The sequence below is a fragment of the Homalodisca vitripennis genome, chromosome 7 (genome assembly GCF_021130785.1).
Source record: "Homalodisca vitripennis isolate AUS2020 chromosome 7, UT_GWSS_2.1, whole genome shotgun sequence".
Lineage (NCBI taxonomy): Eukaryota > Metazoa > Arthropoda > Insecta > Hemiptera > Cicadellidae > Homalodisca > Homalodisca vitripennis.
In genome coordinates this window covers 130414814-130432582 of record NC_060213.1, presented here as the reverse complement: position 1 = coordinate 130432582, position 17769 = coordinate 130414814, and the positions used below count along the sequence as shown (strand labels likewise).

General features: G+C 36.2%; 1 protein-coding gene across 14 annotated transcripts in view; it reads right to left on the bottom strand.

Moving 5' to 3' along the window:
- LOC124366336 (partitioning defective 3 homolog) overlaps positions 1-13072 on the bottom strand; it is a 102754-nt gene extending 89682 nt beyond the window's left edge. For 8 of the 14 annotated variants that reach the window (XM_046822808.1, XM_046822813.1, XM_046822811.1 and 5 more), the window contains exon 1: positions 12935-13059. The gene's annotated coding sequence lies outside the window, so the exon portion shown is untranslated. Of the gene's footprint in view, positions 1-12762; positions 12843-12934 lie in introns of those variants that run through there. The other 6 variants (XM_046822814.1, XM_046822810.1, XM_046822819.1 and 3 more) reach the window with 4 other exon arrangements.
- Between the last annotated feature and the right edge of the window lie 4697 nt (positions 13073-17769).

Sequence of the window (17769 nt, the reverse complement as noted above, 5' to 3'; positions counted from 1 at the left end):
CCTTTTCTTACCACTCAGTAGCTAATCCCATCGTGTAAACTGTAGAATATTTAGCGTATCAACTATACCATGTTATCGATTTGTTAATTACGTGTATAACAGTTGTTAAAAGAGGTTTGTTAGCATTGGAGATAGTTTTAACAGTTTAAATTAATCTATGGTCAAATATCAATGGAATGAAAACTTAAATATTCTAACTACAACTACAGAAACAACAGTGAGGTAGTCTCAGGTAAAGGCTCGGGTGAGGTGGTTCCTTCCTCAAAATGGTGTCGTTAGCAGACAATGCAATAGTTTTATTGCAACCGGTCTCTAGTTTACGTGTCCCTTCTGAATGGGTCTAATGAAATTACGTGGAAGGGGTTATAAAACTATTCTCAGAAATTCGTGAGGGGTATTGGGTAAGAGATAAGTCTGCATAATAGCCTTTCTTCCATATTATAACATCTGCTCCTACCTACCAGGTGTCAGCAATAAGATAAATTTCTCAAGCCTCAATCACATCTGACACTGAAAAATTAGCAGAAATTAGGGAACCCCTAATATCCTATATCACACGACATTTAAATACAATACAATCCTGCGATATAATAACTCTAAATAAGATTCAGTGATTACAAAAAACCCTCAACAATAGTTAAAAACTTTACAATAGTAAAAAAATTGATGACACATTGGAAAATAAATTGTTGCAGATAAAAACAGAAAATAAACTGAATGCAAAATAATGAATGAAATTTAATATAATTCGTTTTTTAAAATATATGTGAGGTTAGAAAAAATATATTGTTAATTAGCCTACAAATTTTACTTACTATTTTCTTGGATATAAGAGGCAACGTCGTTTAAAGATGCAGCGAGCACAATCCGACGTAAGACCATCGAGGTATATAAATTACAGGCTCGTGCCGACCATCAATGACACTACTGAATTTGTGACATCTCATGAAATCGAGCGGCAGATTAGCGAAATAAAAATGGGCCTCGCTTTAAACGACGAAGGGGCTTCAGAACCAGGAAGTGGAGACTCGCGTTGCAACGTGTGTCTTACGATGAAGGCAACCAGGGTGGCCACACCTTGTGGACACAATGTAGTGTGCAGGCCGTGCGCCGTCTCTATGACCGAGTATAAAATATTTCATCAGATCACAAATGGCGATGGAACTATTTACAACACATATACGCCTGCCACTAACATGTCCTATTTGTAGAGCAATTGTTGGTGCTTTTGTAAAACCATTTTAATCATATCTTTACCGTTTTTAAAACAATGTAACTGTAAAATATATTGTTCTATTAAAAAGTGTCCTAAAAGAATGGGTTTTTTTTTCTTTGCACAACTAGTTCGTAGTTACCCGTATTACGAGTATGTATATCTTATATTTATTGCAGCGTTTTATATATTTTGGGCTATCTAATCCTATAATGTATATATCTATTATATATAATATAATGTCAGTTTTGTTCTCAAGATGTCCTGTGAACAGAAATAAATTATATCTTTCCAGCCCTCATAGGCTTTACTGCGTTCGGCCAATAGAAACCTTTATACTTTAATTGCTTATTTATGAAACAGGTGTAAGCATTATTAAAGATTTTGAAGACTATTTTATTTAATCTATACTAATAGATCCAACTCTAAATAGCGAAACATTATCCGAAAACACATAAATACTTTTCCAACTTTTTTTCCAAACTGCAGACATAAGCATTTTCACAAACTAGCTATTAGCATGAGCTTTGTTATAAACAAACACATGTTATTTTCGATTAAATATTAAAATACAAATAATTTATATATACTATCTAACATAATTAGTTTTATATAGTTATTAACAGTAAACCTTTTAAGAAAGGAAAAGTTATTTGTTAAAACGCCTTTAACATTGCAACATTAAAAACAAAAATATTTGAAATGTTACTCTAGTTAATCAACTTTTTTACTATTGTCGAGGGAACTGCAGAGGGTAAGTTAACTGTTAAAGGTAATAATTTTAAATTTTATGTATTATTGGGGTGCCATTTTCCAAGTTCGTTTTTCGTTTTCATAACCATTTTTCCCAAGTTTCTTTTCTTATACATACATAACTATAGGTTTAGTTATATTTAAAACATTTTCTTAAAATATGCAAAACATGATGTATATATGTAGTTTTTTTCAATTCGTAAAAAATAAAATAAAAAGTACAAAACCATAAAATTATAACTTTTAAACATACAAATTTTAACATTTTGGTGATATGTGTGTGTATGGAACTGACGAGTGTATCAAGGGATACTCCCTTAATATTTAAATAAGAAATGTAATTAAAAAATATTGATTGAAAATCGTACTTCTAAAATTAATATTAAAAGTCGGGAAGCTGGTCGAATACTGGTATGGGCGAGATATATCCAGACATTTTGTCTACTTCGTAGTTGATGAGAGAGAAATTCGCTTTATTTGTATTACTAAATGCATTAACTGAAATAACCTACTGATTAAATTATATACACCCAAACGTGTTTTTACTGCTCAATTACTAAAATAACCGCATATGTAATGTAATGGCTAAAAAGGCTCAATACTTATTACTGCATTTTTCAATAATTTAAGTGATACAATTGTATCAATACTCAATGTTAATTGTTGTTATCAATTAATATATTTTATTTGGTTATTTATGCTAGTTATCTTTTAACAGTTTTCACTTTTAGTGGCTGTTATTAAAAATATGAGTACAATTGGTTGCAGGTAAAACACTAGCTACCCTCACTGATACCCTTAGATTCACACTCAATTTTGCTCGCATGACAGATGCGTTACGGAAACATCCTTTTTAATGGCAAAGCAGGGCATTTCCGACACAAATGGTGGTTATGAAAGAAAATTCCACGTATAAATCCATTTTCCACTAATTACATATGACAGTAAAGATGTTTTAGAATTCTGAAGTCGGAAGTGAAACATTTCTATTTGCACTAAATAACTGAAATTTTTGCTTGCTTGAACAGTTTCAAAGATTCCAATATTAATGAATTGTTAATAAATAATTTTAGATCAATTGGTAGAATACTGAGGTCTAAGTCCATAGCCCTTTTGCAGTGGACTCTTGTAGTATAGAGACCTTAGAGAGCTGGAACGTTAATATATAACATGTCGTAATTCTTTAATGATTTGTTCCTTTAGACTAAGTATATGGTTAGATCTCTGGTGATTTGAAAATAATAAATAGTATTTAGTATTTATATCTTTTAATTTAACTATAAACTGACAAATCAAATAACAAACCCCAAGGATTAGATCGAATCATAATTTTAAGAGCTAATGCTAGAATCACACAAACTAGCAAAGAAGAATCACAAAATGCTAGAAGGGGCATTTTAAAATTATAATAACATTTTGTACCACATGATTTCTATATGGTGGTTTGAAACGGAAAAAGAAGTTTTATGATGAAGTTTTAACATATTTTTAGCTTCCATAATTTATTTTTACTTATTATTAGTCACATTAATAATACATTTAGCATATAACTTCATAGGGATTATTTTCAATTCTCCTTTTTAAAAGATGTATTGACGACACGTTTTGTCGGCATAGTCGAAATGTAATTCTCCTCAATTTAATTAATTTTCTATAATGAAGAATGGTTAAATGATGGTAGCCACTTAACCTATTCTTACAGTTAATGATTCTCCTTAGACTACTAGATACGATTATATCTTAATATATTAAATTCTTAATCCCTCTAAAGAAACTCTCCATGACTTCTTTTTCACCTCAAACATTATTAATAAGCATAAATGTGTATGAACATGAATATATCAATATTCCGTGCAGGTATTAGAAGCATTTATTAAACTTCAAGTATCAACTTTATTCAATCCACAAAGTAAATTATTTATAAATTAAGAGATATAGATAGAGTTAATAACATATTGAAATCAGACGAGGAGTGAACGAAAAATAAAAGTACAATTTTGCTGTGAACAGCACTAAAATTCTATTAATTTGTTTAAATATTACAAATAAACTAATTTTATAAAAATTATATATTTATTTGGAATGAATTGTATAGTTTAATATAGAGAATCAAACTAATTCGTAAAATGTAAGTTTTAAATAATGAACATTTACGTTTTAATAATTCATTGTATATAAGCTAAAATTACTGATTACTTTCAAAATTTGTAATGTAATTTTTATATCTACTATTATTAATTTGATCTATATTCTTGATATTTAGAATTGCTATTTATCGTTACAATATCCATTTTTAATATTTATTTGTATTCCATTTTTTATCACTCTTACTTGGTAATGTCTTATCATTACTGCTTATAAAGTATATCTGTATCCGGTAAAAGGGGTTTATATTAATATAGTTTTAAATTAATACAAAACAAATTATTACATTTGTAAATTTTAATAGTGGCAAGAGAATAATGTACGCTACATCAATACGAGCGCAACAATCAGCGCCGTACGACTGTGCGCGGCAACATCTCGCCACATTGTCCGGCTGCACGCAGTTGACACAAAGACCCTAGTAGACTAAAAGAACCTCTGAACAGTTTAAAGTAGGTCGTTGTCTCAACGACCCTCTTACTATATTTTATCCATTGAGTTGAAAAATGGGTTGTTGTCGCTACGACCCTTCTTCACACTGCTTATACATTTCTCCATTTTGGTCCGTTGACACAACAAATTAATGGTTGAGTAAAAGACCTGGTTCTCTCAATATAAGCATTTAATATAATTTAGGGTCGTTGAGACAACGAACCATCTTTTGAAATATTCAACTAAACAGGCAAAAAGTGGCGTTGTTGCTACGAACCCAGTTGAGTAATTGACCATTTTCATTCATTTTACTGGGTCGTTGTCACAACGAAACCTATGTAGAAAATCTTAAATATCAAAATGGGGTCGTTGTCTCAACGACCTGTAGACTAAATGACCCTGTCTTATTTGTTATTTTCTCAGAAAGGGTCGTTGAGTCAACGATTAGTAGTGTAAAAGACCCGTCACCCACGTGTTTACCGACGGTGACAAAAGCTGCGAAACACCGAAACGAATAAGCGTTATTGGTTCACTTGGAGGAGAACAATCCTGTTTGCGACAAAACACTTAAATTTAATTCCAAAAAAGCACGGTTCCGATGCGATTTCGCCTGGATAACACAAGCAGCTCTGTAGAGAAGACTGTCTAGACAGACAGCCTGTGTAGACGGCGCTGTGTAGACAGCTCTCAATCAGAGGTTGCACCTGTGAGGGGAAGTGGGGAGTATGAAAGCGGAAGTGGACGCAGATACCTTTACAAATTGAATCCGACAGAGACGAGCGTGAAAACCGCATTACACGATTGATTGTCGTCGCGAAGCCGATATCCATTCACCCCTTGCCAGCCAGTGCTACTAGTGCGTACAGGGTGTGTGAGTTACGAGTGGTCAAATAGTGAGGTGCGATAAAATATCAATAGTCGGGGACACCCAGTTTAACCTGTTGAGGAGTACTGACGGATATAAGTGTCAACCTACCTAGGGTCTAACAGAGTAAGCAACATTAAAAGACTGCAGAGAGTAAAGAACACTTATAGTTGTATTCATTCAAAATGTATTAAAATATTATAAAATACCAAAATAATGCCTTATTTGCACGATCCAGGGGTTAAAACTGTGCGTTTTAGAAATTTGGCAAAGCATGATAATTTTTGAAACACGCAAATTCACTGCACTCAAGCAGTTTCTTTTCTTATTCTTTTATGCGTTTTTGACTACATATAACTTAATAAGATTACTTTAGTACAGATAATCACTCATTCTATTACAAATGGTCATATTCACTCCAGTACAATAACTGAGAATAGTTTAAAAAGTAGTTGGCGCAAAGAATTACTGCACAATTTGGCGGCAAAGCTGTGATTATATATACTGTCGCTAGGGGCCAGCACCTTACTGCAATGATTTTAACGGTTTCTATTCAAAATAGTTCGTAACAACGCCACTACAGAACGTAAACAGCCGTAATATTGATATTTAAACAAGCCCGTGATGGACGGTTAAAACCGTCATTACCCTTTTGGGATGAAACGTCTATCAGTCCCCTTTTGGGGTCAAACGTCTATAATCGTCAGTACTCTTTTGAGATCAAACGTCTATAACCGTCAGTACCCTTTTGGGATCAAACGTCTATAACCGTCAGTACCCTTTTGGGATCAAACGTCTATAACCGTCAGTACCCTTTTGGGATCAAACGTCTATAACCCTCAGTACCCTTTTGGGATCAAACTTCTATAACCCTCAGTACCCTTTTGGGATCAAACTTCTATAACCCTCAGTACCCTTTTGGGATCAAACGTCTATAACCCTCAGTACCCTTTTGGGATCAAACGTCTATAACCCTCAGTACCCTTTTGGGATCAAACATCTATAACCGTCAGTACCCTTTTGGGATGAAACGTCTATAACCGTCAGTTCTCTACTGGAACCACTTTCAGCTACTCCTCAACAGGTAAAGCAGTTATACGATGAAACGTTCCCACACGTAACTAGGACAACTGGTTTCTGTAAAATCACAATTATTTTGCAGGGCATCACGGTTTAATACCGATAAAGGATAACCAAAGTTCAAAATAACTTAAATATTTCATAAATTGTTGTACTTGTCTTTTTTGTAAGATTTAGACACAAAAAAGTAACAAGTTAAAAACAAAAGTAGGCTTTCTAGAAGTACACCTTAAATAGTTTTAAATGTAGTATTTATGTAGCGGAATATAAAAGGAATATTGACTGGGTTAAGCCTACAGAGAAACAGGGAAGTTCACAATATTATCGTTAGGTAACCACCTAACGATAATACATAGGATGGCATGGCACATTATTTATGAAAAATAAAAATATTTCCAGCTATAAAATGAAGATAAACTGTTTATTACTTAAAGTTAATTTTTTCTATTTAAAAGGTTTAAGACCTCGTTGATTTATCGGAGAGATTTCCGCAACTCACTACAGGTGACGCAGTTGTGGCACCAATATTCTGGGATTAACACTTATACTGTAAAAGTGTCTCTGAAATACGTTCCCAAACTTTAGGATAAGTTTATAACTTTATGTGACGAAATAAGAGAGTTCTCGATCAAAACACAATATGTCCTAAAAGTCGTCGTTTTTGCTCTAAACGGTGTTGCAATTTGGCACTGTTACATTTATGTAACATTACAAGCTGCTAAAACACTTTTTCGCTATTTTCAAAACGGTAACCGTTTCGGAAATTGCGTACCAAATTTCATGAAAGGCTATATATAAGAATAAATGTCAAAATATTAGTTCATGAAAAGCCAATATTTAGTAAATTATTCACTAAAATTGGATGATACACAACTGTTGAGAAACCCGTTTTACTGCTATTGAATTATTTGACTGTTTATAAAATTCCGTGCAATTTGTAAATTACATATCATTATTTATTTATAACCCGAACACAAACTATAAAATACTAAAAGTTTAGTACTTTTTGTTACTGATAATAAATTGTTTATTTTTCAATTGGCATGCAATTTTAATAGGATGGCTTTTTTGATTAGTAAAACTGTAACTTCGATGCAATATCCGAAGTAATTAACACAAATTAGGGACGTGTTGGTGTGTTAATAGTTAACGACACTTTAAAAATAAACTTGAGCACCAAAATATGTGTTTTTATATTTCGCTACATATAAATGTTCTAATGTAGTGTACAGTTTACTTTGGTTGTGGTAAATACCAAAACCACAGGAGCATAGAATATTGGTCTGACACGATACACACTCATACATCCTTTTTAACTAAGCAAGGTAATTCACAGGATCGATTTTTTTTAAATCCGAGAACATTTATATCTTCAAACTAGTCGATTACGTAGAATCCTATCGAGGGCATAGACCGATATGTTGACAGTTTAAAATCCCTATCGATCAAACTCTGTCTAAAACAAGTAGGTTATACACATTCAGGACCGCGCCTATCATATTTCTGACAGATCATAAATTTGTTATGTTAAAAATGGTAAACACGTTATTGAACGAAATACAAGTAAACTTAACAAAACTGCACAAGCTGTTTTTGAACGTGGCAACCGTCAATTTGAATTGTCCAATCTTCATATCCATAAAACACATCTATCAGGTCGACAGAAAATATTCAGCAACAGTACAGAGCAACGCACGTGTTTAACATTACGTGCTAATAAATACTTACGTCAGCCATGTTGTGGAATCCGGCCATAAACCTCCCGGGAGTGTCTGTCGCAAACACCGCGGCAATAATAGACACCTAAGCCTTCCCTAATCCAGGAGGCCTTGTCACCACCGCCTTATCTCCGGCCGATAGCCGCCATTGCCACTGCCACCGTCATCTTCTGTCGCTGCAATTATGGCGCGGCGCGGGCCCGGCAAAAAGTGACAGGCGACGCTTTCTTCTGCCGGGTGCCTCCGCTGTGAAGAAAAGTACCTACGTCACTTTCATTAACAGCCGGTTCATGTCCATTAGCGGGACGCTGGTATGTCAGCTCGTTAAACCTCCGGGGCTGACAGACCGAGGATCGTTCGTTAACACTTCGGCTCCGATACTCCAGATCACTGTAACTACATAGAAGGGTAGGGTGTCATCTCGTGTAACACTTCGGCTCTGATACTCGATATCACTGTAGCTACAAAGAGTGGTACAGTCACATTTCGTGTAACACCGGCTCCGATACTCGAAATCACATAAGATGCAGAGTGTTAAGGTTTTACATCTCGTGTAACACTACGGATCCGATACTCGAGATCACTGCAGCTATTGAGAGTGGTAAGTTATCACATCCCGTGTAAAACTTACCACTCTCAGTAGCTGCAGTGCAGGGTGTCATCTCGTGTAACACTTCCGGACCGATACTAGAGATCACTGTAACTGCATAGAACGGTAGGGTGTCACCTCGTGTAACACTTCGGCTCCGATACACGAGATCACTGCAGCTGCAGAGAGTGGTAAGTTTTCGAATCTCGTGTAACACTTCGACTCTGATACTCGAGATCACTGCAGCTGCAGAGAGTGGTAAGATTTTATATCTCGTATAACATTTCGGCTCCGATACTAGAGATCACTGTAACTGCCAAGAAGGTTAGGGTGTCATCTAGTGTAACACTTCCGGACCGATAGTCGAGATCACTGTAGCTACAGAGAGTGGTAGGGTGTCATCTCGTGTAACCCTTCGGCTCCGATACACGAGATCACTACAGCTGCAGAGAGTGGCAAGTTTTCGTATATCGTGTAACACTTCGACTCTGATACTCGAGATCACTACAGCTACAGAGAGTGGTAAGATTCTACATCTCGTGTAACATTTCGGCTCCGATACTAGAGATCACTGTAACTGCCTAGAAGGTTAGGGTGTCACCTCGTGTAACACTTCCGGACCGATACTCGAGATCACTCCAGCTACAGAGAGTGGTAAGATTTTACATCTCGTGTAACACTTCAGCTCCGATACCCGAGATCACTGCAGCTACAGAGAGTGGTAAGATGTTATCTCGTGTAACACTTCCGGACCGATGCTCGAGATAACTGTAGCTAAAAGAGTGGTAGGGTCACATCTCGTGTAAAACTTCGACTCCGATACTTGAGATCACACCAGTTGCAGAGTGTTAAGTGTTGCACTTAGACTCTGATACTCGCTTAACATTCCAATTTTTGTATATGCGGCTGCGTTGAACACTCACTTCTGGTACAAGTGTTGTGATAACCGTTACACAAATTGGCTCTCTCATCCACGAAGCCACGAGCTGTGTCAGGAAGTGCTGAGCTTACGTGTAATACTCGTTATTACACCAAGACCTTCTTGTAAATATTAATCTTAATGAATAATACAGTAACAAAATTAATTGAGTTTTTACCTTTTTATCACAATTAAAAACAGTAGTGAAATTGCATGTGCTTAACCCTTTTCACGTGCGAATTATTCAATCTTCGAAGAGCCAAGACGTATCCTACACCATGACGTGCAGCCACGTTAAGAGATGTACAGGTAAAACGATTAGTACTAATATTCTGCACCGCGTTACCAGGACTGTGGTATTCCTATATTTTATTTCCTATTCACACCCATTATTCCTGCCGTGTTCCCTCTCAATTTTAGTTGCTGAAATCAGATTTAACACCCCGTCGATAAAAATGATCACATCAAATATCCACGTGAAAAATTATTATCTTAACTTATAAACAGGAACAAGGAGACTGTACCGTCCAAGACACTGTCACAACACTAGATATATCGTTGCCTTTTAAGAGAGGGGGGATGATGTTAGAGATGAAGAGGAGTCGAAGCCTAACAAAGCCATGTTTCGAAGAGAACCTAATTAAAACTCCTAATACCACTGTATAACCTGAATGTGGACTTTATACGACACAATAAGAAACTCACTCCCAAAATACCTGTTCCCAAAAATACGTTTTAAACCAGCAAAATAAAGCTAAACTTGTAACCTACTTTGTAAAAATTCACTTAACGGACAGCACAAAACACTTAGGCTACGATGTTTGACACATCTTAACACTGCCTAATACAAAACAATATGGGCTAGATTAGTTTCATTATTGACTTATTACAGTTGATAAAGTTACTGAATTGTGCTCTTCCGATGTTACAGTTTTTAGGGAAATCCCAGGAAAACGTTATCAACTAAATGCTGTCGACTAATTAGCTAACCGAACAGTTAATGCTGTTTAGTGTCTTAATCCAAGATAAGGAACGGTGGACATGGAAAAACATCCTAAGGGATTGATCAGCTCATATACTGACAAAACAGGTTGGTCTGTTCTAAGCAATGGGAATTATGTACTAGTTTACTGTTCCACCCAACTAAGTTTCCTGCTGTGTGACGATTAACCCTATCGTTGACAAGAGTGCGCGACCAATTACTACGCCTGCGCAGTGGCGACACGTCGGCCGGTGGTCAGAAAGTGAGACCGCGCCGCGAGCTAGGGCTGGTCGGTTTTTCATTAATTATCCTGTCGGGGGAGCCACTGCTAGCTTTGCTTTCACCGGAATTTGTCGCTCTCTCGCCTAGCTCTCGGTCGATACCGCCGGACAACTAATCGCGATCGCATCTCTACGTGTCTAGCCCGGTGATAACTGATGGATGGCTAGTGTTGACTTCAAGAGCACAAAGAGAATTCATTTCCTCGATTTTAAATTCCCGAGAATTTTACATCACTATGCATCCTTCACCTATATACTGTTCCAATGTAACTGTTTTCCCTACCGCTTTCTAATCTCAAAGGTTGAAGATAAAATACACATTCATCCGTTTTTAGCGACCGATAATAACGAACGCCATTCCTCGAGGAGTAGACTTTACTCAGCATAAACGGTTACTACCCGCGTAATAACTATTACCTCCAGGGAGTGGAGACACAAAAGACAAAGAGTCGCGATAAGAAAGGCAGGGGAGTTTACAAAACACGAGGAACACCTGTACATTGATAAGCACTTCAAGCCAAAACAAGAAAACAAAACCTTCTTTATCTTATCATAAGCGTGCAGTTTAATGCCGTAATCAGTACTCTAGGAAGATGACAAATAGCAGCATTGCATTCAATGACGTCTACTATTGCTATCGTTGCCCTAACCAAAATAAGTATTGCGCAGCAACACACTAACACTAGTTTTAAAATCTTTCTAATATACGAGATGAAAGGAGAAGAGGGAGATCTAACTATTGTGTTAAAAGCGGTGGCTGCAATACTTTCATTTAAAGATTAGATTAGATTAGCCTTTGACATGATTGGAAGTCACTTCATCACTTTACGCACAACAATGAAGACACTGCTCACGATGTTCACACGTCAGATCTTGTACACTCCAAGTTAACTACGTCTAAACTGTGAGCTCTATCAAGTTTTAAACAATTTTACAAAAATATCAGATAAAGCAATCTCTCTCTCTCTCTCTTTACCTTGTCGCCTTTATATTGGACAATATAAAAATACCTTACATGGATATTAAGAATATAAATCCATATTTATTTACGTTGTTGTGTGTATGTAATATTGTTAAACCTTAAACCTTTGACAGCCCCATCTGAAGCACTATCAAAAGACCTGATGATGGAACTTTTGTCCCGAATCATAAAGTGGACACCTACTACACATTTTGGTACGGTATTGACAAGGTACAGTACCACATTTTTAGTTCTTTACACAGTTCCGTGGCTGTATACCATGAATTTTGATGGCCAATTTGCCATCCAAGGGCACATTCCTGACAATTTGTTGCGTTAAGGGACAACTTGAAAAGGACACGCCCTGATTGAAAGCGACTTGATAACGTGTACTAAGGCTTCCGTCAAACTCACAACCTGCCGCCTTCTAGCTCTCGGGATTTGCACAGTTTTATAGGCGATAAATTTTAATTAGCGGTAACACCACATTAGCAATACTTCGCATTCTCACTGTGAAACTTGGTTGACAACTTGGAATATACGGGAGCGCCACTCAAATACGTGTCTAATTTTAACATACTGGGCTCATAGATTTCATTAATTAAGCTATGCATACAATAATCACGTAATTTTGCAACGATTATAATATTTGTATCTGTAACAAATGTAACTAATTGTGAATTAAAAACTATTTCGTTCTAAACCCGCTAAAAATTGTGCAAATCTTTGTGTCTTTCCTATATTTCTGGCGAATTAATATATATATATATATATATATATATATATATATATATATATATATATATATATATATATATACACACATTATTTTGTTTCCATTCCTAGCCTATGGTGAATTGAGGTTAATCTTTCAATTTAACATGCACTCCAGAGCATAATAAACCTGCAAAAAAACAACGTTTTTGTCGACTTTAAACAATTATTAATTCCGTCACGGCGTCCTTCTACAATGAATGGTTACAGTGAAGAACAAACCCTTGCACACTGTCTTCTTGCACACTGGACACAAACGACACACTGAGCACAACAATCACCACTGACAACTAACAGCTGACGACGCGGCTGCGACACGGGACGTGGAGGCACTGCGCAGCGCCGCCGCTCACCGTTGCCAACGTGCCAGCACGAAATATCCCACCACCACCTCGCCGCTTGTACTACGACGCGACGCCGCCGTCACGTTAATCTGTTGCGAAAGTACCATTCGCTATTAATTATACCACCACGAGCCACGATTCGGAATTTGGTCAAGGTACTCCAGTGTGGGATGCAACCCCGTGACCACTCAACCCCGAGGGCCTTTCCAAACATCAAATTTTGAAGCTAGTTAAAATTGCCTAAACAAACAAAACACCCTTTCAAATTAAAATCTCATTCTAAACAACAGAATTACATGCACGAAAACTGAATTTTGTAATAAATAGGTAATTAAAGTGTCTTAGACCAATATTACTTATGAGTTTACAATTAACTTTGTTTATTTTTTCCGGACAATGATGACCTCAGTGTTTTTTACCCGTTACATTTGTATAACAGTTTTTTTAATAAACCATAGCGTCTAGTGGTTTACCACACACCTATATATATATATATATAGGTATATATGAATTTCTCATAACATCAAAGCCAAAGTAAGTGTGTTTACTTCTCTATTTTTCCATTTGCAGCCATATAAAAATAACTTACATTCTCTAAAAACGGAGGAAACATTTAGAAAACAATGCTCGTTCAAAGTCTGGTCCGACTATAAATAGAGTTTAAAATGTTTAATATTTAACAACAGTTTGTGGCAAAAATATAAATTTACAATACAATTGATAATATACGAATACATTGAAATTAATAATTACTATTGTATCAACGTTATATTATATATTAAGTAGATTAATAAATTTCTATTTATTAATCTATTTGTGATATTAATCACTTTTAAACTGATTTGAATCCGACCTTTTCCAACATTTCTGTTACATCGCTATAGGACGTTTCCTTCCTACTCCAAGACTGTTAATCGGTATCCAATTTCTTCAATTTTTTATAACTTAAAAACCCCTCCACGTCATCGGTCCCTTCAGTTGAATTGAATTGAATTAATTTAATGCGCAATGGAAAATTACATTTTTTCTGCGCATTAATATAACAACATTCAATAAATAAAACCAAATATTTTAATGTGTCTAATTTCTAATTCAATAAGTATAAATACAATAAAAATACACAAACAGTAAACAATTATCAATGATTACAGATAGGCTTCACGCAGTAGTGCGTCATTAAAAGAGTAAAATCCCTCTCAGCGAAGTGCCACTTTAGTTTATACGTGAAAGATATAATACTTTGAAAAATATTTTCACGTTTCCAGGAATGTTATTAAATAATATGAGTCCGTAGAAATAAGTTGAATTTAAAAAATGTTTAGTAGAGCAGTGATTAAAATTATAATGTAACGTATGGAACCATTAAATATGAAATCAACACACTAAAATAAAAATATTTACTTGACCACCTCACGCTTTTATGAAATTTGGTATGAAGGTAGTCATCATACAGAGCAGAAAAATTGCCAATTCCCCCACCCCAATTATTTTAAACGGTTTCAAAGTTATAGCTACGTAAAATCTCCCAAAAATCCATCAAAAACAGCACCCAATATATTTTGAAATCATCATAAATTTACACCTAATCAAGCTAGAGAGATGGGAGTGGCGTCATTTTACTCAGTTCTACGAGTACAAGCTCTTTCTTTTAATGTAGAACACAACCTTTATGAAAACTACAAAAATTCTCATATACAGTTTATATTTTTGGTAAGTGATTCTCAAAATTTCAAAGTCAGAGGCTAATGGGTTCATAGTTGAACAATAATTGCAAAAAAAGGTGTTTACCTTCATACCAAATTTCAAGGTGGTCAATTTTTATACCCTGTGTTGATTTGATATGGAATGATCCATAATATGTTGATTCTGTAAGACACAGACTATGGTGTGATGACAAGAAGACCGGCATGTGTTAGGAAATCCCTTAAGTGAAAGAGCTCCCCACACCTTGTTGTAGTGGCCAAGGTGGGAAATGCCCATAGATCGGATCTCAACCATTCGGTCACCATCAAATCGTTTAATTGCAGTTAACATTGCATAGCAAATGTCAATTTTTATACCTAATTTTTTTATTCATCCCACATCAAGACCACATTCAAACATTCACTCCCCATTCATTCCGTGCCAATTACGCCCACTTTCGGCGCTGGAGTCAGTTTCCTAATCGTGTGATCTCCCAGTTGAATGCCAGAAACTCATCAATACTGTAGAAAGCGTTTGACGCCAGGCAGAGTGATACGAGTTTTTAACACCTTGGGCGTTGAGGCATTTTTAATTTTGTTTGTCAATCTGTTTATAAAGTGAACGCCTGCCTGCTAAATGTTCATAAATCACCATTCTGTGCATTCCCGAACGGTAGTTGTCCCTGCCTCTTGTCTCATATTCATGTACATCTCGTCCTCTGGATAAGTCACATTTAGATAAACGATATAAGGTTGTTTCTAAGATACAGAGACATGGCAAAGTCAAAAGTTGCAAATTGTTAAACGCTGTCCTGAACGACTCTCTGAAGTTTAAATTAGCGATAATGCGAATTGCTTTTTTGTAATCTGAAAACTCTCATAAAATGGTTGTTTGCACAGGCTCCCCACAAAACGATTCCATACGAAATGTGGGGATAAATTAGGCCGTAGTACGCCGTAATCAGTACCTGACTCGGGCAATATTTTGACAAAGATCTTAAGACATAAATTCCCGAGGATAATTTGATCAATGTGATTTTTCCATGTCGATTTTCGATCAAGGTGTATTCCAATTAACTTTGAACCATCGGTTATTGTCTTATTACACCTGCTAACGTAAATAGTTTAGGTAGTAACAAGACTGCACTCCTTCAAGTATACAAGTGTAGAAATGTACACCAAGGTGTGACTTCATACCGATGGCGCATGAACTACAACCCGCCACCGTATGTCGCATTACCGTACCTACACAACACACGGTGCGGCGCGTATGTGGAAGCCTTGACAGGAGTAAATAAACCACAACGGCTGCCTTAATAACCTGATAACGCCGTAATTAAATCTGCAGTTTACTTTTAATTGCTTCGAGCTACTTTACTGCGTCATAATTTATTTTTTGAGTCATATATAATTGCGCCTATTGTGTCGAGTTTCCACAGTTAGACCGTATCTCCGCGACGCGTTTACCGAGGTCATACACGACTCACAGCCATGTTGTTGTTAGCTGAACAAATAGGAATGTTAAACTGACTAACATGCATCGTAATTAAAACCACGATAATGAACAGTTTCATTATTGCACTTAATGAACATTACCACGAGTTTATGGAAGAGGAATTTTTAAACGTGGAGAGGATGAATTATGCATGGTATCTCAACTTTGTTAGTTTCTAAAAACCTGTAGGTTTCATTACAAGATTTGAAAATTTGAAAATTAATCAGCGACACTTCAATGAAGAGAAAAGTTATCCTTAGTTTGAAGTTTGTTTTTTGCGATGGAAGGATTGTGAAGGAACGTGAGTTTTTCAATACATTTTCCATTGTTCAGAATACAAAAAACACTACGTTTCGTGATCTACAATCTGATCTCTTCTTCAGGTGACTAACTAACCTAACACATACTTAAAATCTCATTTAATAAAAACAAATTATACCAGAGCGTTATGGGACCCCCACCAACAGTCCTAGTTGGTTGCGAAGCTATATATGTTCCTTATTCTCTGTTCGTTTCTGAGAAAATGAGACCAAAGACGTTTTGAAAATGTTCACCTAATCATTCGTTACGAATTAAAGAAAGCAGACAAACTGTCGATTTGCCAGCCAGTGACGTATGCATCACTTGGGTTAGGACGCGGTGTGATTTACTCGCACCAGTACATTACTCTAGATCAGTTCTACCCGCATTGACTTCACTGCACCAATCTTCACTCGATTGATCTACACCTGTTTCCATATTTTAATTACAAAGTATAATATCCGTTTTATCCACCTGTTGGATGGAGTAAGTTAGACTGAGGAATAAAAAACACCTAATTAATTTCCATAAACATAATTTAAGTAAGCGGTTAACTCCGTAACGCCATGTACCGCGACCGTTGCTTGCGGTACACCAGACGCTTCCTCTCTCTACCTCATTCTTCCTGTAAACCTGTTTGTGCCGTGGGTACTGTCCCGATCTCGACCGCGGTCTGTGGTCACTGTCAACTGAGGGTCATCACCGGGTTCCGTACCGTAACCTCCCTGTGAGTTACCTTTCATTGTTTGCAACTAATACAATCAGAGGTGTAGCCGTAATAGTCCAGGAGCTGAGGGTAAATTTGCAATTTCTTCAAATCGATAGAGAAGTTCACTCTAAGAAAGAAATCGATGGTCAGACGCGCTAGTTTTGGCGTAGGTCTAAATCGCAGAGTATCAAACAGTCTAAAAACATGAAACGAAAACCTTTTTACGAAACCACCGTGAGACACGTCAATAAATTAATGTTGCATCAGCGTCGGAAAATCATTTACATACCCTAAAAGTGACAACTTTCAGTCTCTCCAAATAAAAAATGGACTATATTGTTTGTGCCTCAATACCCGCCCATTTCGACCTGTACCCAAACTAATCGACTATTCTCTTGGAGAAATCGATTTATCGATTTCAGTAGATACAAGATTCTGTGCTTATACAGACAAATTGGCCCTCGATTCCTGAACTGACAAATTGATAAATTAATGTTGCATCAGCGTCAGAAAATCATTTACACACC